We start from the raw sequence: 26,094 nt of genomic DNA on the forward strand, positions 1-26,094 counted from the left end.
ACAAATTGTGTTGTTTGTAAATGGAAAATATAGACATTAATTAGGGGGTAATACATGGTGTAATGATTTAATCTGTGGCTAGAGAAGGCTCCTTTAAAGAAGTATATGTGGCTCCAAAATTTGCAAGAATGATGTGTATGACATGGTAGGGCTAGAAAGAAAATATGAGCTATTAAAAAAGGATGAGAGAGGATCGGTATTCTGAATTTGGGAGCACTGGCCTATTCATATCCTTAACATCCAAAGATTAAACTCTAACATATTGAGCTTGAACATGGTTATTTAAATATAGTTTCAATTTGAAATGCTTTCTAGCCATTCAGTAAAATAACAACTTAAAAACCTTGTTTTTTGTTTGTCTGTTTTTAATTTTTGACCAGGCAAATGAAGGTCCAGGCTAAAGAATGAATATATATATATATATTTCTAGCCTCCCTGCAGCTATGCAAAAACATGGGACTCAATTTTGACCAAAGATGTGGTGGTAAATTGTCAGGTATAAATTCCACAAAGAGTCTTTAAAGGAAAGACTAGAAAATGGACATGAGGGCTGGAGCACAAGCATCCATTTCAGCCTTTGAGGCATTGCCATGTGCAGATGATACTGGGGAGAAAGAGCTAGGAGCCTCATTCTCTGACATGTTTACTCTATAATACTAAACTTAATGCCTCTAATCTTTTTTTTTATTTTTAAGTAAGAACAATATCAATTTTACTTTCCATTCTCTGTGCTGGGACGCCCCACTAAAGCATTTCTAGTCCTTAAATAAAAGCATGCTCCTGCCTCAGGGTATTTGCATTTGCTAATCCTTCTCTTAAAAAAACTATCCCTTCAATAATCCTATGGCTAACTCTTTCTACTCATTAAAAAAAAAAAGAAAGAAAGAAAACCAAATTGTCTTCTGTGACTATTCTAAACAAAATCACAGCATACATATCACACTGCTTTATTAAATTTCCTTTTCTGTCTTATTTTTCATAGTACCTACCACTCACTGACTTCCTTCCTTTTCTTCCTTCTTTCTGTCATGTATTTATTTTCTTTCTTCTACCATTAATTACAAATTTAGAACAACAATGACTAGAACTTATATAAACACTTTTTAATACATGAATACAATATCATTACAAAGTTCACTCTAGTTCAGTATAGGTTATAGATTACTACAACACCTAAAATAAAAGGTGACTCTTTCTAATAACCCACTTAGGTTTAAGGGAGGAAGAGATACTGTAATTTTATATACACTCAAAGTCTACTGATAGTATTGTTCAGCTAGAAGCACCCACCAGCCCATACTTACATAACACAACACTTCAATAACACTGTGAAAGTGAAAGTTGTTCAGTTGTGTCCAACTCTTTGCGGCTCCAAGGACTACACAGTCCATGGAATTCTCCAGGCCAGAATACCGGATTGGGAAGCCTTTCCCTTCTCCAGGGATCTTCCCAACCCAGGGATCGAACCCAGGTCACCCGCATTGTAGGTGGATTCTTTACCAGCTGAGCCACAAGGAAAGCCCAAGAATACTGGAGTTTAGGGAACATATTAACTAACACTCATTACAAAAAGAGAAACAGTGTGTGAGAAGAGACATGGAGACAGTAAGATCGTGTTCAGAACTGGGAAGAAACAGAGAAGAGCAAGGTTTAGAAACCAGGCATGATCTGCGTGTGTTATTCTTGCTTAAAAAAAAGACCATAAGGCATCAGGAAGCAAACAGCAATCATACTGAGATGCACTGCAATTTAAGTATTCTCTCTCTCATTTCTATTTCTTTATAAAGTCCTCATTCATTCAACAAATATGAATGGATATCAAGGAAGTGGGGGTATGTTGAGAGCAAAAATAGAGAACCTGAATGTGACTTTTTGAGGAGAAAAGCATAAGTAGGAAATCAATATGATTTATGATTTCATATTTCATCTTCTGATGTTGAGTTATGAAAATCTATACACAGATGACCAAAGAAGTTTATGTAAAAATACTAAAGAGGTCAATTTTGATCAGATGAATTTCTAAAATAAATAGGTATAATAAAATACTTTTCTTCATTTTAACAAGGAAATGGAATTAAGATAAAGTGACAGATTAAAGGTTCTACTCTATTTAAAAATATTCATTTAAATCTATATTAAAGCTCATTCTATTTAGAAAAAAGGTAAGATAGATGTATATTCATTATAACAAGGCTTTAATGTTTTTAATCAGAGTAAGAGATTAGTGATCATCTCAGCCTGGACAGCACCATAGAAACACTGTTAAAACTTAGCATTTATTATATAGCATGTATTATATAAATGCAACTTCAATTCTCCAAGTAAAAGTCAGGAATTTGGCATATTCTTGATTTCAATGACAAGATACCTTTCTTAGAACCCCTGGCTGAGGAAGTGACTGATTTCAGTTCCTGGCTGTATTTGATCTTTCCTCACCAGTGTGCATTCTTGACAGAAGAGGAGGGGGAGGGGCAGGGAGTGGAGGAGTCAGTCTGTTCATATTTCATAAGACCTTTTCTGTGAGCCTGCAGTTGCCATGAAAGCACTTGCACAATAGTATCCCCCACAGTACAAGGACCAATGACACAGAATAGGGTCAAGATATGCAGCATGACAGACTTTTAAGTCTGCATTTTAGTGGCACTCAGACACAAAATATTTGGTCACTTTTGACCTCAATAACCCCCTGAGACTGTGGGATAGATCCCATGTGAATTCTCTACTATTATCATGAATACTATATCTAGAAGCTCTCGATTACTCTTCCTATATGTGACTAAACAGAGCTATAAAGAAACCAGAGTACAGACTGAAAATCTGAAAATAAAGTGAAATAGCATAAATAGGTGGTTGGTAACATCCTACTCTAATCAGTATTGTCTATTACAAAAATCCACACAAGAATAGTCAATCATAATTTATAATATAAAAACTAGGAAATAATGAGAAATTTCTTTAGCATGTACAGTCTAGCATAAGATAGAAAACTGATTATTTAAAAAAAAAATGTGTTTTTTTCTCACTAAGACTTGCAGTGATCACAGTCTGGATAAAAGGCAACAGAGTATAAAATAAAGTTAAAATGGGCATTAATTCAATATATGAAATAGAGTTCCTTGTAGAGTTCCCATATAGTAGATTTAATTAGTAAGGACAATTTCATCACTTCTCCATATAACCAACGGCCTAGCATCATGAACGAAGAAGGCAATGGCAACCCACTCCAGTACTCTTGCCTGGAAAATCCCATGGACGGAGGAGCCTGGTGGGCTGCCATCTACGGGGTCGCACAGAGTTGGACACGACTGACGTGACTTAGCAGTGGCAGCATCATGAAACCTAAAAACTATTGCATCCTACTAGTGTAATAACCTGTCTTTTTAATGAACACTAGTCACAACAAAACTTGATCATCTTGACCAAGTGTACTCACAGCTACCTGTATATTTTAAGAACAAATTAAGCTCAAAAATGCTATTTCCTAGTAGCAGATATGATTCAAAAGTTTGAAAAACTGCATAACACAAAAATGTGCTTTTTAATTTGCAACAGTTCTTCCTGGCTGCCACAGGTTGGGGTTCCCTAGGAAATAGTGAAATGAAGATGTGAATGTGGCAGACTTATGAGGACAGTCAGTTTGGGGCGCACAAGGAGAAGGACAGGGATGGAGAGAGCTGCAGGTGAGCCTGTGGTGCGGTCACAGGCCTTGGCCAACCTTCAGGAAGACCTGAGGCTAGGGTGGATTGGACAGTCGTCCTGGGTGGGGCAAAGGGGCTTTGCATTCTTTTTTTTCTTAACATCTATTTTTAACTGAAGAATTGTTCTACCGCGTTGTCTTGGTTTCTGCCATACAACCACATGAATCAGCTATAAGTATACATACATCCCCTCCTTCTTGAGGCTCCCTCCCACTCCTCCCCAGCTCTAGGTCGTCAGAGAGCACCAAGCTGAGCTCCCTGTTCTATACAGCAGTTTTCCACTAACAATCTATTTTACACACAGTAGTTTATATACGTCAATGCTACTCACTAAATTTGTCCCTCTTCTTTTCCCATTGTGTCTATCAGTTCCATGTTGATCAGTCATTGGGTGTGGAAACTGCCCTAAATGAGTGTTAGCTCAGCCAAAGCATTTTCCAAAAAGGGTTGACAGTTTTTGGCTAGACAATCTTCCCACTAGTTAGGAGAAGAAATTGTTCAGTCCTGAGGAGAGATCTGTGTGGCATTCATAACGCTTGCTCCTTCAAATATTAATTAAACACCTATAATGTGCAAGTCCCTATTGGCAGAGGAATCCAAGCCTTTAATGTAAGTTCCTCTCTCAAGAAGCTTAGCAGCATAGATATTACATAAGTACACATATAGAATATATTTAATATTACTCTTAACATCAAATACCATATATATCAATTAATACACTCAATTAACCCTCATTAGCACTTATTTAAAGACATATAAGACAAAATCAAAAACAATAAATATATAGAAAGGAGGAGGCCATCTGCATGTGGGAAAGTATTGGGGAAATACTATATCCATTTAGGACTATAAATATAAATAGGATTTTAACTTGAGGAAATGAGGGGGTGATATTAAGGTATAAAGAACATTATTAGAAAAAGCAGGCAAATAATTGTGAAATGGGACCTGTCAGAGAAACAAGGCCAGTCTGACAAAAATATAGGGCATATAAAAAGAGTTTGTGGAGGTAATATCATAAAGAAAAGTTGAGGCACATTTGAAAGTCCAGATTTATTGGAGGTCTTACTGATCTCCACTGAAAGATCACTACCTGTTTGTTTATGAACAGATAAAGGAATGACATTTTAAGATATGATCTTCTCTCTAACTAGTACAGCCAACTGACCTTTCCCAATAATTCCATGTGTTTTCTAGAATTCTGTCACTAGAGCAGACAATCAAAATACTTTCTTTTCTTGGTAGACCTGTTTACAGGCTGTTATTCAAAGGAATCAAAATTTTAAAATTCTTAAATTAAAGCATCCCTACTGAATACATAAGGAAGTTGAAGCTTTAAGGATTAAGGAATTTATCCTGTTAAAGTCAGACCTATTGTCTCAAAAGATCACACTTATTAAATAATAGGCTACCTGGGGATTCACATCAAAATTTATTTATCTATAGATGTTTTAACTATATATATATATATATATATATATACATACATACACACACACACACATTTGGAAACTCACTATATATATATATATATATATATATATATATACATATAATACACATTATATATATATCTGTATAATATATATTGTGTTTCCAAATAAACACAGAACACAATCTCAACCAAAAGAAAAGAGGCGCTGATGTATGCTGCGGCTCTCAATCTCAGTTATTATTTATTTGTATGCCCTGAGATAATTATTATTTTTTTTTTGCAATTTTATTTTTTTTTATTTTTTTTATTTATTTATTATTATTATTATTATTTTTTTCCAGTGGGTTTTCTCATACATTGATATGAATCAGCCATGGATTTACATGTATTCCCAATCCCGATCCCCCCTCCCACCTCCCTCTCCACCCGATTCCTCTGGGTCTTCCCAGTGTACCAGGCCCGAGCACTTGTCTCGTGCATCCCACCTGGGCTGGTGATCTGTTTCACCATAGATAGTATACATGCTGTTCTTTTGAAATATCCCACCCTCACATTCTCCCACAAAGTTCAAAAGTCTGTTCTGTATTTCTGTGTCTCTTTTTCTGTTCTGCATATAGGGTTATCGTTATCACCTTTCTAAATTCCATATACATGAGTCAGTATGCTGTAATGTTCTTTATCTTTCTGGCTTACTTCACTCTGTATAAGGGGCTCCAGCTTCATCCATCTCATTAGGACTGGTTCAAATGAATTCTTTTTAATGGCTGAGTAATATTCCATGGTGTATATGTACCACAGCTTCCTTATCCATTCATCTGCTGATGGGCATCTAGGTTGCTTCCATGTCCTGGCTATTATAAACAGTGCTGCGATGAACATTGGGGTACACGTGTCTCTTTCAGATCTGGTTTCCTCAGTGTGTATGCCCAGAAGTGGGATTGCTGGGTCATATGTCAGTTCTATTTCCAGTTTTTTAAGAAATCTCCACACTGTTTTCCATAGCGGCTGTACTAGTTTGCATTCCCACCAACAGTGCAAGAGGGTTCCCTTTTCTCCACACCCTCTCCAGCATTTATTGCTTGTAGACTTTTGGATAGCAGCCATCCTGACTGGTGTGTAATGGTACCTCATTGTGGTTTTGATTTGCATTTCTCTAATAATGAGTGATGTTGAGCATCTTTTCATGTGTTTGTTAGCCATCTGTATGTCTTCTTTGGAGAAATGTCTGTTTAGTTCTTTGGCCCATTTTTTGATTGGGTCATTTATTTTTCTGGAATTGAGCTGCAGGAGTTGCTTGTATATTTTTGAGATTAATCCTTTGTCTGTTTCTTCATTTGCTATTATTTTCTCCCAATCTGAGGGCTGTCTTTTCACCTTACTTATAGTTTCCTTTGTAGTGCAAAAGCTTTTAAGTTTCATTAGGTCCCATTTGTTTAGTTTTGCTTTTATTTCCAATATTCTGGGAGGTGGGTCATAGAGGATCTTGCTTTGAGATAATTATTTTAGATCTCGCTCTTCAAGCCTCAAACTTGTTTTCCTCTATTCTCAGCTAACGATTCTGACATATACTTTGAAAAACAGAGAAGTAATAAAGAGAACAGATCTCTTTCCCAACACCAGTTCTGCCATTCCTACATTTACAAGTTTTTAATTTTTATTAAATAAGTTTAAGACACTTCCTAGTTGAAAGAAAAGCTATGACCAACCTAGATAACATATTAGAAAGCAGAGATACTACTCTGCCAACAAAGGTCTGTCTAGTCATAGCTATGTTTTTTTGAACATTCATGTAGGGATGTGAGAGTTGGACTATAAAGAAAACTGAGCACTGAAGAATTGATGCTTTTGAACTGTGGTGTTGGAGAAGACTCTTGAGAATCCCTTGGACTGCAAGGAGATCTAACCAGTCAATCCTAATGGAAATCAGTCCTGAATATTTATATTGGAAGGACTGACACTGAAGCTGAAGCTCCAATACTTTGGCCAGCTGATGCAAAGAACTGACTATTGGAAAAGACCCTGATGCTGGAAAAGATTGAAGGTGGGAGAAGAAGGGGACAACAAAGGATGAGATGGCTGGATGGCATCACCAACTCAATGGACATGAGTTTGAGTAAGCTCTGGGAGTTGGTGATGGACAGGGAAGCCTGGTGTGCTGCAATCCATGGGGTTGCAAGAGCTGGACACAACTGAGCAACTGAACTGAACTGATAAGTTCTTAACTGACCTTGTTGAATGCAAGTATTCATGTACTTATCTAAAAGCATCTGATGTACATGTACTCTGTATCCCAGCATTTCTGATCTACTCAAGGCCTTAGCTCCTGCACTTAACTGTTCTCTATCTCATATTATCATGATTTTTAATCTTTGCATGATTTTTAATCTTTTTTCCTTTATATCTTCCCTTTTAAACTGATAAGAACAGATACTACACTTGATCTTAGTCAAAAGGCTGAGAAGCAATACATCTTCTCTTGATACAATGTTTCTCTTGGGTTTATCTAATTCCATTCACAGGAAAAAATAAATAAAACAATGGTATCAACATCAGTCAATTCTATTTGATCCCAACACCCCAACTCTGTAGCACATGTGCCCTGTTTCTTTTCAAGCTCTTTCATGTTGGAAATTTGCCTCACTATCCCCACTAAAATTTTGCTGCAAAGGTCAACACAGACCTCTATGCTGCTTAAATCCAATGGTTAATCATTTCTATCAATGTGTTCAACTTTTCAGCAGCACTTGACTACCTTCTCCTTCTAAAAATATAGCTTTTTGGCTTCCAGAAAACAGCCGCCTTCAGCTTTTCATTCTGTCTCAATGGTTGCTTCTTATGAGTGACATGTCTTGGCTTTTCTTCCTCCAATCAATCAACTTTAACTGTTAGTGGCCCTTGAGCTAAATCTATGGCCCTCTACTCTTCTGTATTATACTGTCTTCACAGAAGATTTCACCTGTTCTCAAGGCTTTAAAAATGATTTGTATGTTGATGATTTTCAATTTTACATATTCTGAACAGACTTCTATCCTAGCTTCAAATCATCTAAACAACTGATTTCTTCTTAGATCTCCTTTTATAAGACAAAAGAAAGAAGCAGTCCCTGACATCTGGCATGTTTCCATTATTTCTCAGCATTCACAACCAGTCCATCAAGATGTCTGTCCTCAAAAGAAATGTCGCCTTTCTTTCACCATCTCCACAGACAGCATCCTTTTCACTCCATCAACATCTTTGGAATATTAACTGAATATCCTCCTTATTGAAATCTGTAAAAACCTATGCCTCCTACAGGGCTTCCCTGATAGCTCAGTTAGTAAAGAATTTGCCTGCCATGCAGGAGAACCTGGTTCAATCCCGGGGTCAGGAAGATCTGCTAGAAAAGGGATAGGCTATCCACTCCAGTATTCTGGCCTGGAGAATTCCATGGACTGTAGAGTCCATGGGGTCACAGAATTGGACACAACTGAGCGACTTTCACTTTCACTCACTTTCATGCCTCCTACAGTGCATTTTCCATGCAAAACCTGAATAAGTTATAAACATTATGTAAACATGACAATGTCATTTCCCTACTTAAATCCTTGCAATGATTCACACTTAGAATGAAATTAAACACAAGATTACCATATGAATGGACCTTAGTACTTCTATGATAATATCTTGAAAGATTTTTATATTTAACTTCCTTGTTTCATCCACTCAAGCTTCCCTTTACTCCTTGAAGACATTTAGCTCTTTTCTGACTCAAATTCTTTGCTTTTAATTCACACTGAAACATTCATCATTTGTCACCCAGATCTTCATATGGAAGGTTCCTTCACTTAATTCAGGTTCAAATGTCACTTTAAAGAGATTGTTCCTTAAAACTCTATCTAAAATAAAACACTCCACCAGAGCTACTCTGTATTGCTTTATCTATTTGACTTTCCTCTAACAGTACTTAGAGAAAAGTAACAACTCCAGCTACATGAAGCTGGAGCAACTGTGAGAAGATACCTCACATCCAAGGGCAGAGAAGCCCCAGTAAGATGGTAAGAGGGGCAAAATCGCATTTAGAATCAAACCCCGTAGCTGCCAGAGACGCTCAGAGGGGTCAACAGGCCTTGTGCACAGCAGAACCCAGAGAACCCACAGAGACTGAGACAGACTGTGTTTAAGTGTCTCCTGAGCAGTTACGGTCAGCGGTGGACAGCTTCAGGGGCAGGAACTCTGTGTGCAACAGACCTGGGTATGGCATAGGCCTCTGGAGGATGTTGCCATTAACTCCACCAGAGCCACCAGAGCTTACGCAGGACTGGGGAAACAGACTCTTGGACAGCACAAACAGAACCTTGTGCGCACCAGGACCCATGAGAAAGAAGCAGTGACCCCACAAGAGACTAAGCCAGACTTGCCCATGAGAGTCCAGGAGTCTCCAGCAGAGGCGTGGGTCAGCGGTCGCCTGCTGCTGGGTCAGGGGCACTGAGTGTACTGCACGCCTGAGACCATTTGAAGGAGGTCACATTATCTTCATTACCTCCATGACAGTTTGGCCTCAGGTGAAGTAACAGGGAGGAAACACAGCCCCGCCCTTCAACAGAAAACTGGATTAAAGATTGACTGAGCATGGCCCCACCCATCAGAATCTAAATTCCCCCTCAGTCACTCATCAGGAAGCTTCCATTGGCCTCTTATTGTTCTGTATCAGAAGGCAAACAGACTGAAAACCACAATCAAAAAACTAACCAATCTGATCACATGGACCACAGCCTTGTCTAACTCAGTGAAACAATGAGCTACACTATGCAGGGCAACCCGAGACAGATGGGTCATGGTGGAGAGTTCTGAAAAAAACATGGTCCACTGGAGAAGGGAATGGCAAATCACTTCAGCATTCTAGCCTTGAGAACCCTATGAACAGTATGAAAAGGCAAAAAGGCAGGACACTGAAAGATGAACTCCCCAGTTCAGTAGATGCCCAATATGCTACTGGAGATCAGTGGAGAAATAACTCCAGAAAGAATTAAGGGATGGAGCCAAAGCAAAAACAACACCCAGCTGTGGATATGACTGGTGATGGAAGTAAAATCCGATGCTGTAAAGAGCAATATTGCATGGGGACTTTGAAACATGAATCAAGGCAAATTGGAAGTGGTCACACAGGAGATGGCAAGAGTGAACATTGCCATTTTGGGAATAAGCAAACTAAAATGGACTGGAATGGGTGAATTTAACTCAGATAGAATTCTAAGTTATCTACTACTACTATCTACTACTGTGGGCAAGAATCCCTTAGAAGAAATGGAATAGCCATCATAGTCAACAAAAGAGTCCAAAAAGCAATACTTGGATGCAATCTGAAAAATGACAGAATGATTTCTGTTCATTTTGAAAGCAAGCCATTCAATATCACAGTAATCCAAGTCTATGCCCCAACCCATAATGCTGAAGAACATGAAGTTTAGCAGTTGCATGAAGACCAAGAAGACCTTCTAGAACTAATACCCAAAATGATGTACTTTTAATTATAGGAGACTGGAATGCAAAAGTAGGAAGTCAAGAAATACCTGGAGTAACAGTAAATCTGGCCTTGGACTACAGAATGAAGCAGGCAAAGGCTAATACAGATTTGCTAAGAGAACGCACTGGTCATAGCAAACACCCTCTTCAAACAACACAAGAGAAGACTCTACCATGGACATCACCAGATGGTCAATACCAACATTAAATTGATTATATTCTTTGCAGCTAAAGATGGAGAAGCTCTATTGAGTCAGCAAACACAAAACTGGGAGCTGACTGTGGCTCAGATCATGAACTCCTTATTGCCAAATTCAGACTTACACTGAAGAAAGTAGGAAAAACCACTAGACCATTCAAGTATGACCTAAATCAAATCTCTTATGATTATACGGTGGAAGTGACAAAAGGATTCATGGGATTAGTTCTGATAGAGTGCCTGACGAACTATGGATGAAGGTTCATGACATTGTACAGGAGGCAGGGATCAAGACCATCCCCAAGGGGAAAAAACATGAATAAAGGCAAAATTGTTATCTGAGGAGACCTTAAAAATAGTTGTGTAAAGAAGAGAAGAGAAAGACAAAGGAGAAAAGGAAAGATATACTCATTTGAATGCAGAGTTCCAAAAAATAGCAAAGAGAAATAAGAAAGCCTTCCTTAGTGATCAATGCAAAGATATATAGGAAAACAATAGAATGGGAAAGACTAGAGATCTCTTCAAGACAATTGGAGACACTAAGGGAACTTTTCAAGCAAAGATGGGCACAATAAAGGACAGAAATGGCATGGACCTAACAGAAGCAGAAGATATTAAGAGGAGGTGGCAAGAATACAGAGAAGAACTATAGGGGGAAAAAAAAAAAAAAAACTTCATGACCCAGATAATCATGACAGTGTGATTGCTCACCTAGAACCAGACATCTTGGAATTCTAAGTCAAGTGGTCCTTAGGAAGCATCACTATGAACAAAGCTAGTGGAGGTGATGGAATTACAGTGGAGCTTTTTCAAATCCTAAAAGATGATGTTGTGAAAGTGCTACACTCAATATGCCAGCAAATTTGTAAAACTCAGTAGTGGTCACAATACCAGAAAAGGTCAGTTTTCATTCCAACCCCAAAGAAGGGAAATGCCAAAGAATGCTCAAATAACCACATAATTTCACTCATCTTATATGCTAGCAAAGTAATTCGCAAAATTCTCCAAGCCAGGCTTAAACAGTACATGGTACTTCCAGATGTACACAGTAAACTTCCAGATGTTCAAGCTAGATTTAGAATAGACAGAGGAACCAGATATCAAATTACCAACATTCATTGGATCATTGAAAAAGGGAGAGTTCCAGAAAAAACATCTATTTCTGCTTTATTGACTATGCCAAAGCCTTTGACTGTGTGAATCACAACAAAGTGTCGAAAATTCTTCAAAAGCCAGATTTACTGTCCCGAGATGGGACTACCAGATCACTTCACCTGCCTCTTGAGAACTCTGTATGAAAGTCAAGAAGCAACAGTTAGAACTGGACATGGAACTACAGACTTGTTCCAAATTGGGAAAGTAGTATGTCAAGGCTGTATATTGTCACCCTGCTTATTTAACTTATATAGAGTACATCATGAGAAATGCTGGGCTGGAGGAGGCACAAGCTGGAATCAAGATTTCTGGGAGAAATATCAATAACCTCAGATATGCAGAAGACACCACCCTTATGGCAGAAACGGAAGAAGAACTAAAGAGCCTCTTGATGAAAATGAAAGAGAAGAGTGAAACAGTTGGCTTAAAGCTCAACATTCAGAAAACTAAGATCATGGCATCCGGTCCCATCACTTCATGGCAAATAGATGGGCAAACAGTGGAAACAGTGAAAGACCTCATTTTGGGGGGGGGCTCCAAAATCACTGTAGATGGTGACTGCAGCCATGAAATTAAGACACTTGCTCTTTGGAAAAAAATTTATGACCAACCTAGACAGCATATTAAAAAGCAGAGACATTACTTTGCCACCAAAGGTCTGTCTAGTCCAAGCTATGTTTTTTCCAGTAGTCATGTGTGGATGTGAGAAAGTCATGTGTGGATTGCTCAAAGAAAGATGAGCGCAAAAGAAACGATGCTTTTGAACTGTGGTGTTGATGAAGACTCTTGAGAGTCCCTTCGACAGCAAGGAGATTCAGCCAGTCCATCCTAATGGAAATCAGTCTTGAACAGTCATTGGAAGGACTGATGCTGAAGCTGAAACTCCAATACTTTGGCCACCTGATGTGAAGGACTGACTCATCTGAAAAGACCCTGGTGCTGGGAAAGATTGAGGGAGTGAGAAGAAGAGGACGACAGAGGATGATATAGTTGATTGGCATCATTGGCTCTATGGTCATGAGTTTGAATGGACTCCGGGAGTTGGGGATGGACAGGGAGGCCTGGCATGCTGCAGTCCATAGGGTTGCAAAGAGTCGGACATGACTGAGCAACTGAACTGAACTGAACAATTCTTAGAAAATATGAACTTAACTTCATTAGTTACTTACTCCATTAGTTACTTCCTTGTCTATGTAACGGTAGCCTCATATAAGCAAGAGACATTCTCTGCCTGTTTCCTCACTGAATCCCCAGCGCTTAGAGTACTGCTTGCTACAGAAGTTAAAGATTTTTGTTTTTTAAGAGATAGTGATAATAGGTAAAAAATGAATATACCCAAAGTGGCAAAACAAAGGTTAACATTAATATGCATATATTATGTCTCTTGGAGATCAATCAATCGCCAGAAGGCCAGTCTGATGCCTTGCTTGAGTTCTAGACCCCTAGGGGCACTACTGTCTGATGACCATCATCTGCTCTGCCTTCAGTTCATGGTCTAGCCTTAGAAAGTCTCTGGCTGCATAATATTGTCCTTTCCATAGGGTATATATCCATTAGTTACAGTATGAAGCACAGCCCTAGCCAAGTAAAGAGTATCACAAACAGGAAGGAGGTAATAACAGAAGTGATGCTAGCAGGAAAATGAAATCCTTTCTTTGGTTCACAACTGATTTAAAAGAAAATATGATATAAAATATACACAGGAGTAAAAACAGTTCCTGTTGAAAAGGGTCACTTCTAGGAAAAATGAACTGAGAAAATTTTTTTCATTTTTTTTTTTTTTTTTTTTTAGAATCTTCAACAAAATGCTTGGCTCATCTGAATAGGTCCAGAAAGTTACTACTTTTTTTTCCAAATGGTCATTTGAAGTCTGGATGTTAAAATGCTATTTCTAAATTCACTTGTTCAAGAAGATTATTCCATAATGTCAAACTCATAGGAATAATTCTTAATGATAATCATTAACCCTTGTATAATTTTTATTTACTATGTCAGCCACTGGTTTAATGTTAAATAACAATATATCACTTAATCCTCATAACAACACAGTGAGGTTTATATCTTCATCACTGCCATTTTATAGATAATAGCATAAAGCATGTAATTAACTGATAGATTTGTATTTGAACCCAAGTATTTTGATTATACCAAGTATTTTGATTATATATATATATATATATACATATAATTTCCTCTCACGGGTAGTCCAAATTCTTTAGGGTTATCTATCTCCTTCTACCATCTTCTAGTCCCTTGGTACTTTGCTTCTCACAAGGAAGACTCACTGAACTTTCTCTGTGCCATGAACAGGTCTGTGTCTTTGTCCAACTCTTCATTGAACTGACTCATGACTTGTCCTTTTGAAGATAGTACAAAGGCCACCAAAGTCCTTGGAACTCTCAGGGCTCTGACATGTCCAAACACTGCAGGTTACGTTAGTCTTGCAAAACACCCATTACATTCGTCTAGTATGGCAGATAATTAAGGGACCTTAGCAGCAAAATAAAAACACCAAGTATTCCATAATGCATTAAGTGGTTTGTATGTTAACTTTCATAGAATAATCAGAGAAGATTCTGCATTAAAAAGCATGTTAACACTTTTGTTTGTTTTTGATAAATCATGGAGAATAAGCATTGAAGGAATTTTCTTCATACTGTCATTTATTTAGGCATCAATAAAGATAAGGTACTTCCTACCTCTATCAATAAACAATAAAAAGTACACCCTTTTAAAAATCTTGTTATAACACTCTTATAGTTAGTCCAAATTCTCTTTTGACTTAATCATATGACTTGGTTGTCACACAGTGTTTCATTTGGGGAATCTATTTTTTTTTTTTTTTACCAGATTCTTTATATATGAGAGTTGCCTTCTTTTCTAAAACTGACAGTAGCTCTTTGAACCCTTCTTCAGAGGTCCTGCTTTCCAGGCCATTAATCATGTTAGTTGGCATCTCTGAATTTAACACATGTCCATCCCACCAGTTTTGAAAAGTGGAAATTAAACTGCACCCTCATTCTTAGTCAAAGTAAGATTTCTTTTTCAATTCATACTTGCAGTCATCCTGCTAAGGAAACATTGTAGTGTTTTGTTGTTGCCGTTGCTTGCTGTGAACTGAACAAATGCCATTTGTAAAACAACACAATGTTTATGGTTTGGAGCTTTCAGTAAGATCACATTGCTTATTTACATTAACTGGTTTCAGACCAAGTGATTTGTGACTATTCAGCTATTTTCTATCACACTATCCCTTGTGAATACCGTGTCATTAATTATGTAACATTCCTCCAATATTTCAAAGTCACAAGAAATCCTAACTCTCTCTGTTTAGATTTTGGCGACTGCATCCAAAGTGGTATCATTCTATATCTTGCTGAAAATGCTTTGATATCATAATTGAATAAATTCTGGATAAAAGCATACCTCTAAAAGGAGATATTTGATATGTCAACAGATTGTGATATTCATTTATGTTTGATTCTTCAATTCTCTAAACAATGAATCATTATTTAGAATAGGTTTATTAGTCACTTTTTTTTATTAGTCACATTTGTATTATACAGCAATCAATTACAATAATAATAACTCTACAGGAGTCAGAGTAAGTGCTATAAATTTTCATTGCATCATCTTTACTTAATTACTAAAGTAATGTATACCTTATTCTATGCTCATTAACAGACTTGAATATTACAATATATTGGTTCAAAAGAGAATTGAAATAAATGAAATTCATACTGCTGCTATTGAAAGTTATAAGTTTGCTATCTCTTTTTAAGCATACCTCCAATTTCTATGACAACATAGAAATATCCTGTATAACACAGGATTACACATACATTGACATATACACACTGTACCTTTATTCATGAAGCTGTTTACATATCCACTGGCCATAACCTGTATATTTGGTTTATGTTTTAGTATCAGCTTATCAAATAAGAAGCACCCCCTTAGACATCAGTAGTCTAAAAAATCTAGTCTGTATTATGTTGTGGTCTAGCATGTTTGTCAGAGTATCAGAAAGAACCAAATGAAAAAACTCACTTAAATAAAATATACTGCATTTATTCCCTTTCTTCACAGATATCCTAAAATGTTCACTCACATATCCTTCATCCCCATGAGTATTTTAAACTCTATATCCATGACTGTACAGCTGTCAGATGATTTAACTTTATGCACTCTAACATGTCTTTGGCTAAGGATCACTCATGCATTTATTTAACATTCTACTCAAAATATTTTATGCTTGTCACAGACCTCAAATATCCAAGAAAAATGAGAACTCCTCATAGACAAATACATAAATGTACTCTGTGCTGTGGCTACCTCTTGATTTTTTTTCCTACGTAGTTAAAAGAGAATGTTGCTCAACGGAAGAAATACTACAGAAAAGTGAAAAAATTCTATCTTGTTTCAAAGGATTGGAAAGCTGTAAGCTTTGATTTTTTTTTTTTTTTTTACTATTTAATCCAAGATGCATAAATTCACTGCAGTTATTTGAGCACTTCCTACATATGAAGTATAGACTACTATATCATAAATCTGTTTCTGTACTCTGCATTCCATTCAAATACTTTACATTTTTTTTTTTTTAAAAAAAGATAAAGGATATTGTTTATAGCCAACATGTGTTTACCAAGCTCTATAGCTTTGTGGGTGTGCTTACTTAATCACAGAGCTGCCTGTCTTGAGACAGAGAAATTTGCACCTTTGCAAAATTCACTCCAAGGTCCCTGACAGTGCTTAGAACATTGGCTCATCTGGCTGTCATCCAAACTGTCTAGTGGCTATTGAAGTCCCACTCTCCCCTTGTCTACATAGGTTATGATGAAGGATATTTCAGATTAGACTCCTCAAGGTTCAAAACATCAAGACATAGTTAATCAAAGTGTTGTTCATACTTTTTTACCACTATCTTTAAACTAATTATTAGAATGTTAAAATGGCTATGAATGTCAAAAGTCATAAGAGTACAGTATGTTTGTACTTTAAAGTATAGAAGCTGTTCATGTCTATGTATCATGGCTGATATTGAAGGCAAAGGAAGGTCAGAACAAGTGTCAGAGAAAGAGCTACAAAATTGAGTCACAGAATATATATTTTACTTAACAACCTTTGAAAAGAAAGCTAGATTGAAAAGAGAACATTGATTCTAGCTTGTCTATTTCTAAACACTATTTCTTTGTAGTTATTAAGTACTTGTATTTGGAAGTTTTATATTTTATACGTGAAGCAGACTATTTTGTGGGAATAAATAGTTTAACTACTTTAAAATTCAAGGATGTCATTTGATGTGTATTTTGAATTGCTATACAAATATATTCAGTCAGAATTTTTTATTATTGCCTTTTTATTCACATTGTTTGAAGAATGGTTGCTTTTTAATTCATTTCTTTACTAGTTCTCTTTCACTACTTTGTCATAAGTTAAACTCTTAAGAAATTATATGTGAGATTTGTATGTCTATATGCTTTTGCTGGCAGAAAGAGTTTAATAACTGTTATTCTTCAAGCTATTGTTTTCCCAAACTATTTTAAAGCCTGGTCAGGATGTCATCCATATGTTATTCTCTCAATATAGCTTCTATTATATTTGAATATTTATGCCTTTTTCTTAATCAAACATATGTGTAAACTTTATGTACATATGCCCTGTATGTTTGCTTTGTCCATTCCTTGTGCAAAAATGGTTTGCCAAGAATCAACAAAAGGTTTTCCATTTTTCTAGTGAAACAAATGAAAAGTAATTTTCTAATAATTAATATTCTTTGCACATAAACAAATATTAGATACACTGAATAATTCACATTTAATTTGATACAATGTGAAATTCAGTTTTACAAGCAAAAAATCTTATCTCCAAGGATATTTTATCAATAGATGTATTATCTGAATATGCAACTGAATACTGGTTTAAATTACTGCTCCTATTGGAAAATAAAGTATTCTCTTCTGCAGTTTTCTCTTATTGAAGTACTATGACTTCAAAACCAGCAAATAGTTGGAATTAGAAATAAGGCAGGAGTTCTCTTAATATTGTTTATAACGTAGAAAAGATGAAGGTTGAAAAATAAACACTGGAACTTTTCAAAATAAAGTCAAGAGGCATCTTCCATAAAAGAACACTCAGTTTCTACTCCTCATTGGATCACTTCAACAGCAAAGGTCTTGAATCACTAATACCTATTAAGCATAAGTGTTGTTCTACCACGTCTCTAGAATTCCTTCTCAGTCCATGTGAAGGTCTGGAGATGTTCTTTCATCAGTTGTTCTTATTATTTTGGATTGAACTAATGTCCTCACTAATGAATACTGAAATATCATATTCATTACTGATCCTAATGCCTTGACTATAGCAAATGAGGCAGAATGCAAAGAGGTTTAGAAGATGATAATGACTTGCCTCCAAATCAGGATCTGTTTTGGAGGTGAATTTTCAGCTAGATAAGATATTAATAGACATTGATCTCAGTGGGCAAGCCAAAGTGTCTATAAAGACATGGCAATTTAATCATATTCTGCAAGCAGCTGAAATTCAATGTTAGGTTCTGAGGTTCTTGGGAATGTCTGTAAGGAATATTGGTTGATTTCTTCTGCAGCATCCATCTTTCTTCTTTGGTATTCCTTAGAAGAAAACTAAAAATTTTGTAGAAATGAATCCTATACTAGCTCCAGCAGAGGACTGAATAGCTTAAAATGTCAGTTATCTACTGCTTTAAAAATCAGTAATTAGTTTAGAGGTGGATAAATCTAATTGAGACCAGACAGGTAAATCACAGGACTTTGCAGAGGCTTCAGAAAGATCTCTCTCTAAATTTGAACAATATGATATGAGACTATGAAAGTTCCTGGGATAAGGTTAACACTCTGGAATTCAGAGGAAAACTAGAGAAGCCAGGAATGTTGGTGGTGCTGAATCTACATCAAAACTGAATATAGATCTTTTTATTTTCTATTTTTATTTTTTTAACATTTCTTTATTGATTTAAGTCATTTTGAGGGTTTATTGCTTGTTTGTTTTTTCTGGCACTGCCTATACAAAATATCTTATCTGAAACAGTTTTCCAATTTATTCTTAAATATTGTGATGGGAAACCCAGATGACAAATATTCAGAAATGTGAACAAGCTGTTAATTGTCATTAGTATCAGAGTCCTAGTCTCTAGAGGCTGGTCAGGACAACAGAAAGTAACAATGGAGCCAGGCAAAAGCATACCACTGTCCTAGCCTTAGAAAGAGCCTTAGGAAGAGACTTAACAAAAGTGGAAATTACACTGTCCTGCAAATTGTTGGGTCAGAAACTCAAGTGTAATAATTTCATTGAGAAGAAATAAACTACATCATTGATGCTTGGAGTAATACTATGCCTCAGGAATTCAAACATGATCACTGGAGAGTGAGGATTATTTTATAACAGACAAGAGTTGAAGCAACTGCACCTAGAGATGTAGTGTGAAAATCCACAGCACTATTGGGAGAACAGTTTAAGTGATAAATATTACTGAATGTTTATAAATAAATACTATCTGCTTCTTAACAAGATTTTTGTGGGACCAAGTTGATATTTATTAAGCAAAGGAAGAAAGGTCAGGATATTTGTAACCACCTCCATTCCTATAGATTATGGAAAAGCCTCATATTTATAAAGTATAATGGGGAAAGTAGAGAGCTGTGTGAAGAAGACAACATGGTAAACAAAACTATGGATAAGAATTGTAGAATGCTACTTTTTTTTGTTCCAATAACTTACTTGTATTTTTCTTAAGAATAGTACATTTGCTTAGTACTCTGCCTTGAGCATATAAATAACACAATTTTTCTTTTTTCTGAAACTTTAGAGAAAATATCATGTAAGTTATAGGAGAATTTTTCTTTGTATATACATCCCCACATAAATATAACTCCTAGAGAAACACACATTACTCTGAACAAAGAACTTAAGATCATAGAACTATTAGAGATGAGAAAATTTTCAAGAGATAACAGCAAGTATCTACAGATTTTTTACACTTAATTAAAATAAAGGTAACTGATTTTATTGTTTTACCATTATAATAACCTCAGATATGCAGACGACACCACCCTTAAGGCAGAAAGTGAAGAGGAACTAAAAAGCCTCTTGATGAAAGTTAAAGAGGAGAGTAAAAAAGTTGGCTTAAAGCTCAATATTCAGAAAACTAAGATCATGACATCTGGTTCCATCACTTCATGGGAAATAGATGGGGAGAAGTGGAAACAGTGTCAGACTTTATTTTGGGGGGCTCCAAAATCACTGCAGATGCTGATTTCAGCCATGTAATTAAAAGACGTTTACTCCTTGGAAGGGAAGTTATGACCAACCTAGACAGCATATTTAAAAGCAAAGACATTACTTTGCCAACAAAGGTCTGTCTAGTCAAGGCTATGGTTTTTCCAATAGTCATGTATGGATGTGAGAGTTGGACAGTGAAGAAAGCTGAGTGCCAAAAAATTGATGCTTTTGAACTGTGGTGTTGGAGAAGACTCTTGAGAGTCTCTTGGACTGCAAGGAGATTCAACCAGTTCATCCTAAAGGAAATCAGTCCTGAATATTCATTGGAAGGACTGATGCTGAAGCTGAAACTCCAATACTTTGGCCAACAATGTGAAGAACTGACTCATTTGAAAATACCCTGATGCTAGGAAAGCTTGAAGGTGGGAGGAGAAGGGGATGACACTGAATAAGATGGTTGGATGGCATCACTGACTCAATGAACATGATTTTGAGTAAACTCTGGGTGTTGGTGATGGAGAGGGAGGCATGGCATGCTGCAATCCTTGGGGTCACAAAGATTTGGGTACGATTGAGCTACTGAAGTGAACTGAAACCGAGGTGTCTACACTGAAAGCAAAAAGCAAGAGGGATATCCGAACCCTCAACTCCAAAGTACTGCTCTTTTTACAATTAGTAGCTTATTAGATATATCCATCATTTAAAAGTGGACATTTAATTCCCAAATATATAGGATTTTTTAAGTATCCTTGATATTAATTTCTCATTTAAATGCTTTCTTCTCTGAAATCACCCTCTGTATTTTTCCAGACCTCTAACTTCACTGAGGCTTTCAACAGCCTGTCAAAGTTCTCTCTTGGTAAACGTCACATTGCACTGGAAAATATTTGGGTTATTTTCAAATATTTTTTCACATGATTTCTAATAATATTCCACAGTGATAAGAGAACAGACTCTGTATGATTTCATTACCTTTAGAACATGAATTTTTGCACTTTTTAAATGTTAATGGATATACTCCAGGGTCTCATCTCTATAGTCTATGGGAACTTGAATAGAATTTGTATCCTATTGTTGTGTGTAATTTGAGTAAATCTGAATTATGTTTAATTGGTTAATAGTGCTTTTCAGGTCTACTATATTCTTCTACTTCTCTGTTTATTCATTCCATTAAATTTTAAGTGTTTAACATTGAAAGCCCAACTAAAAATCCTAATGTATCTACTTAAAAAATAATTGTAATATACAGTAGAACTATATGTAATCTTGTCCTGTATTTTCCAAGTCTCTGGTTAACGTGTTATTATACTTTCATAGTCTAAAAAATAAAAGAAGAAAGAGAAAACAAACTATAAGTAAAAGTACTATATATAAATACATTGGAAATATCACAGCAGGTAAAATTCTTGAAAAAAATAATTAGGAAGTTGAACATAGAGTTGTTTCATATCAATGATACAATGACCCAAAATTCAAAAGGATTCATTCTCTAATACTAAAACAATCTTTTTTAAATATTTGGTTTGTACCAAAACTGTCAGGAGTAGAATAAATGGTCTGTCCTTTAAGACAACAGTAAGCAGTTTTCACCTGAATAAATAGTGTAAAGGTTGACGTGTGTATAATGAGCTGAAGGAGGAAAGAGGGAATAAAAACACTACATTAGGCCCTGAGTAGTGTTCAAAAGTTATGGTCAATTCAATAAAAACTACTCGAAAGCAAGCAAATATTCTCAATGCAAGTAATTTTTAAAACCATATGCTTGAAGTCATAAATAACATGTTTTGTCTTTTTTAATCTTAGAATTTTTGTCAAGAACAGTGATCATAATTTAATAAATGTCTACTTCAGCATGGGCCATCTAGATGATATTAGTTTCCACTCATGGAAACTATGAGCTTCGGCTCCTATCTTTCTGCTTCATTCTTCCCAGTTGAATCTAGGTTGATCCTGTATGGTGAACACTTCAGAGGGAAGCACAAATGAATTAAGCACTAGAACCTGTCAATTTATTGTATAAAGTTCCACTGATTCTGCAAACCTCAAACTATTAATATGACTTTGAAATTAATGTCTCCTAAAAGAGTAAATTACTCATAATATTACATTTGCAATCCTCTTTGCTACAAAGCATTATACCCAGCCAGAATGCCAGACATCTTAAGAGAGTTCACAAACCAGTGGAGAAATAGGCATCATTAAAAGGGACCTGTAACGAGTTAAGAAATATTATAAAGCGAAGCATGATGACTTGGTAACCATTTGCTTTGTACTCAGGATTTCATGGAATGGAAGTATTTGCCTTGGACATCAAATTTCTAACATGGGAGGAGGGAAGGATAAAACCCATTGGAAAAGTGCAAGGCGCTTGATACAGACCACATGGCTTACAACAGAGACAGTGTGGATAAAAACAGGGCAGAAAGTTAAAAGAGTTGTGACCAAGTTTACTACGGAACTCTATACTTTTAGATGTATCAAGTCTCTGAAGGATTTAAAAACATTTACCTCCTTTTCAAGTTTTCTACTCCTGTTCTCTCATGCAGACTCTAAATGCACAGAATAAATATGCATTTGAAAATGTCAGTGGTGATCACATTTCACTCCTTTATATCATGACACTCTATTAGATTGGATTAGGAAAGAAAACAGAAATGAGTTAATGAAAATGAGAGGAAATCAGTGAATGGTAATTTGAGTAGAGAGGAACTAGGCATATCATATCAAGTGGTTAAGTGCAAGCGGACATCAGCAACTTACTTGAATGTCTGTGCTTTAATGAGATATGAACATCTATGCATATGTCAAAATACAACATCTAGTTACAAACACTGTGACCATACCAGATTTTGCTAAGACTTTCCTTTTAAAAGGTTTCATTCCCAATAACAAAGTGAACTAGCAAGAAAATATCATACGGGGTTCAAGAGATCCTTGCTTGAATCAGACAGGTTTCATTATCAAATGGGACTACTGGAAAACATTAAAAAAAAAAAAAAAAGTCCATTATTTGCACAACTTGGACAATGATTTGTTGTATTCTATTTCAGTTTGTGAGTTGGCATATCCAGTAAAGTGATAAAATGTTTTCATAATACTAAACTATAACATGCCCCAAATATTTTCTATAAAATAATGTTAAAACAATAAAAATAAGCATAAGTAGAATATGCAGTAAAAGAAAGATTTCTTGCTCCTGTACTTTTACATGGCACTAGTGCCATCTCTCTCTTTCTAAATTTAATAGAACCTATTATCTAGTTATCACTATCTGAAGTGAAGAGTATCTATAAATCAGAACTCTAGATGATTGCTAATATATATGAGAAATGGGGAAAACAAATGCACGTAAATTTATATAATGTCTTAGAGCAATAATAGAGAAATCATCACACATTCTATTTTTACAGTCTACGAAATATAAGCAACAGTTAGAACTGGACATGGAACAACACACTGGTTCCAAAGAGGAAAAGGAGTACGTCAAGGCTGTATATTGTCACCCTGCTTGTGTAACTTATATGCAGAGTACATCATGAGAAATGCTGGGCTGGAAGAAGCACAAACTGGAATCAAGACTGCTGGGAGAAATATCAATAACCTCAGATATGAAGATGACACCACCCTTATGGCAGAAAGTGAAGAGGAACTAAAGAAGCTCTTGATGAAAGAGAAAGAGGAGAGTGAAAAAGTTGGCCTAAAGCTCAACATTCAGAAAACTAAGATCATGGTATCTGATCCCATCACTTCATGGGAAATACATGGGGAAACAGTAAAAACGGTGTCAGACTATTTTGGGGGGCTCCAAAATCACTGCAGATGGTGATTGCAGCCACGAAATTAAAAGATGCTTACTCCTTGGAAGGAAAGTTATGACCAACTTAGATAGCATATTAAAAAGCAGAGACATTACTTTGTCAACAAAGGTCCGTCTAGTCAAAGCTATGGTTTTTCCCAGTGGTCATGTATGGGTGTGAGAGTTGGACTGTGAAGAAAGCTGAGCGCCGAAAAATTGATGCTTTTGAACTGTGGTGTTGGAGAAGACTCTTGAGAGTCCCTTGGACTGCAAGGAGATCCAACCAGTCCATCCTAAAGGAGATCAGTCCTGGGTGTTCATTGGAAGGACTGATGCTGAAGCTGAAACTCCAATACTCTGGCCACCACATGCAAAGAGTTGACTCATTTGAAAAGACCCTAATGCTGGGAGGGATTGGGGGCAGGAGGAGAAGGGGACGACAGAGGATGAGATGGGTGGATGACATCAGCGACTCGATGGATATGAGTTTGAGTAAACTCCGGGAGTTGGTGATGGACAGGGAGGCCTAGAGTGCTGCTATTCATGGGGTTGCAGAGAGTCAGACAGGACTGAGCGAGTGATCTGAACTGAACTGAACTGAAATATACATAGAACTAGTCTATGATAAAATGATCTTGATCAGTAAGATTCAGTAGAATAAAAGAGAAAACAGGGTCTGAGTATACATGGTCCCTTGTTCTGTGCCACATCTAGGTTCCTAATTCTCCTTTTTTTCTTGGAGAAAGATTCCTGGTGCTCAGGTTACTACTGCATAGAAAACTTATAAGAAAAAAAGCTTTTGTGAGGATTAGAATTCCTCATGTGATTGAGAATTTAAAGTTATTTCCAGAAACAAACAGGAACCCTCGTTCTGTGTATAGTGTTGATATAAAACAGAATTAAATTTGAACCATAGTTCAGAAAAGTCCAAAAATGAAAATATAACAAATCATCTGCTCTACAGAGAGAGACATTTGTCCAGAACTAAAATGTTGATTCTTGAACTGAAGGAATTCCATCACTGTCTTCTCCAGAAATCTATGCAAGAATTTTAACAAATGTATAAAGATCAACAACTAGATTATAAATTTGTGGGTGGAAGAAGTTATAATTTTTTAAATTTCCTATTACAAGGCAATATATCCTGTTTTAAGGAACATGAATATGAGATTAATATTAAATGGGACTACTATTAAATTGCATTAATTATATGCTAAAATGTTCAACATTACAATTCTAAATGTGTAAATGAAATATAACAACTAATGTGTAATAACTCACGGTTAAACTATATGCACTGTGAAACCTGAATGAGGAAAAAAAAAGTAGTATACTCTAAATAAAATGGCTCATTTTTTACTCACATTCTTGATTCCAACATCCATTAATGTCAAATTTTTAAAATAATTTCAGCAAGTAATGAAGAATAAAATGTTCTACATTTAACTTCTCAAATATTATCTGAATTAATAAAGTCAAATACTTTAAAGTTCATCTAATTTATTTTTAAGTGTAAAGTTAATTTATAAGTTCTAATATTTTTAACTTATTTGGGTTGCTTAGAATATCTCAGGATATATTATCGAGAAAGTCAGTTTCTTTCATATTTCTGTAAAAGAAAAACCAAAAACAGTACTGTAACAAGGCTGGCTCAAGCACATAAGTTTTAAGGCCAGGATGAAGCTATGCCTTGGGATATATAAGCTTATAATGGATTTCTGTCTTCCCACCTAACTGAAAATGAGAAAGAGCTGGAGAACTTTCTCTCCTGATCCAAGATCTTCGCTCCTCTGAAAAGCTGTGAAGGAATGAGTGCTGTTGCCTCCGTTGTGTCCGACTCTTTGAGGCCGTACGGACGGCGCCCTGTCAGGCTCTTCCGTCCACGGGACTCTCCAGGAAAAAACACTGGCTGTCGTTGTTCAGTCACGTCTGACTATGCAACCGCATGAACTGCAACATACCAGGCTTCCCTATCCTTCACCATCTTCTGGTGCTTGCTCAAACTCATGCCCACTGAATTGATGATGTCATTCAACCATCTTATCTTCTG

The 26,094-nt window shown here is 36.2% G+C and overlaps 1 protein-coding gene and 1 pseudogene across 1 annotated transcript in view; both read right to left on the minus strand.

Annotated features, from left to right (window-relative positions):
* The window catches only part of GRID2 (glutamate ionotropic receptor delta type subunit 2), a 1,497,839-nt gene that overhangs the window by 1,020,620 nt on the left and 451,125 nt on the right, over positions 1-26,094 (minus strand). The gene's annotated exons all lie outside the window — the stretch shown is intronic.
* Positions 7,498-7,599, minus strand: LOC133071956 (U2 spliceosomal RNA; annotated as a pseudogene).

The sequence above is a fragment of the Dama dama genome, chromosome 17 (genome assembly GCF_033118175.1).
Source record: "Dama dama isolate Ldn47 chromosome 17, ASM3311817v1, whole genome shotgun sequence".
Lineage (NCBI taxonomy): Eukaryota > Metazoa > Chordata > Mammalia > Artiodactyla > Cervidae > Dama > Dama dama.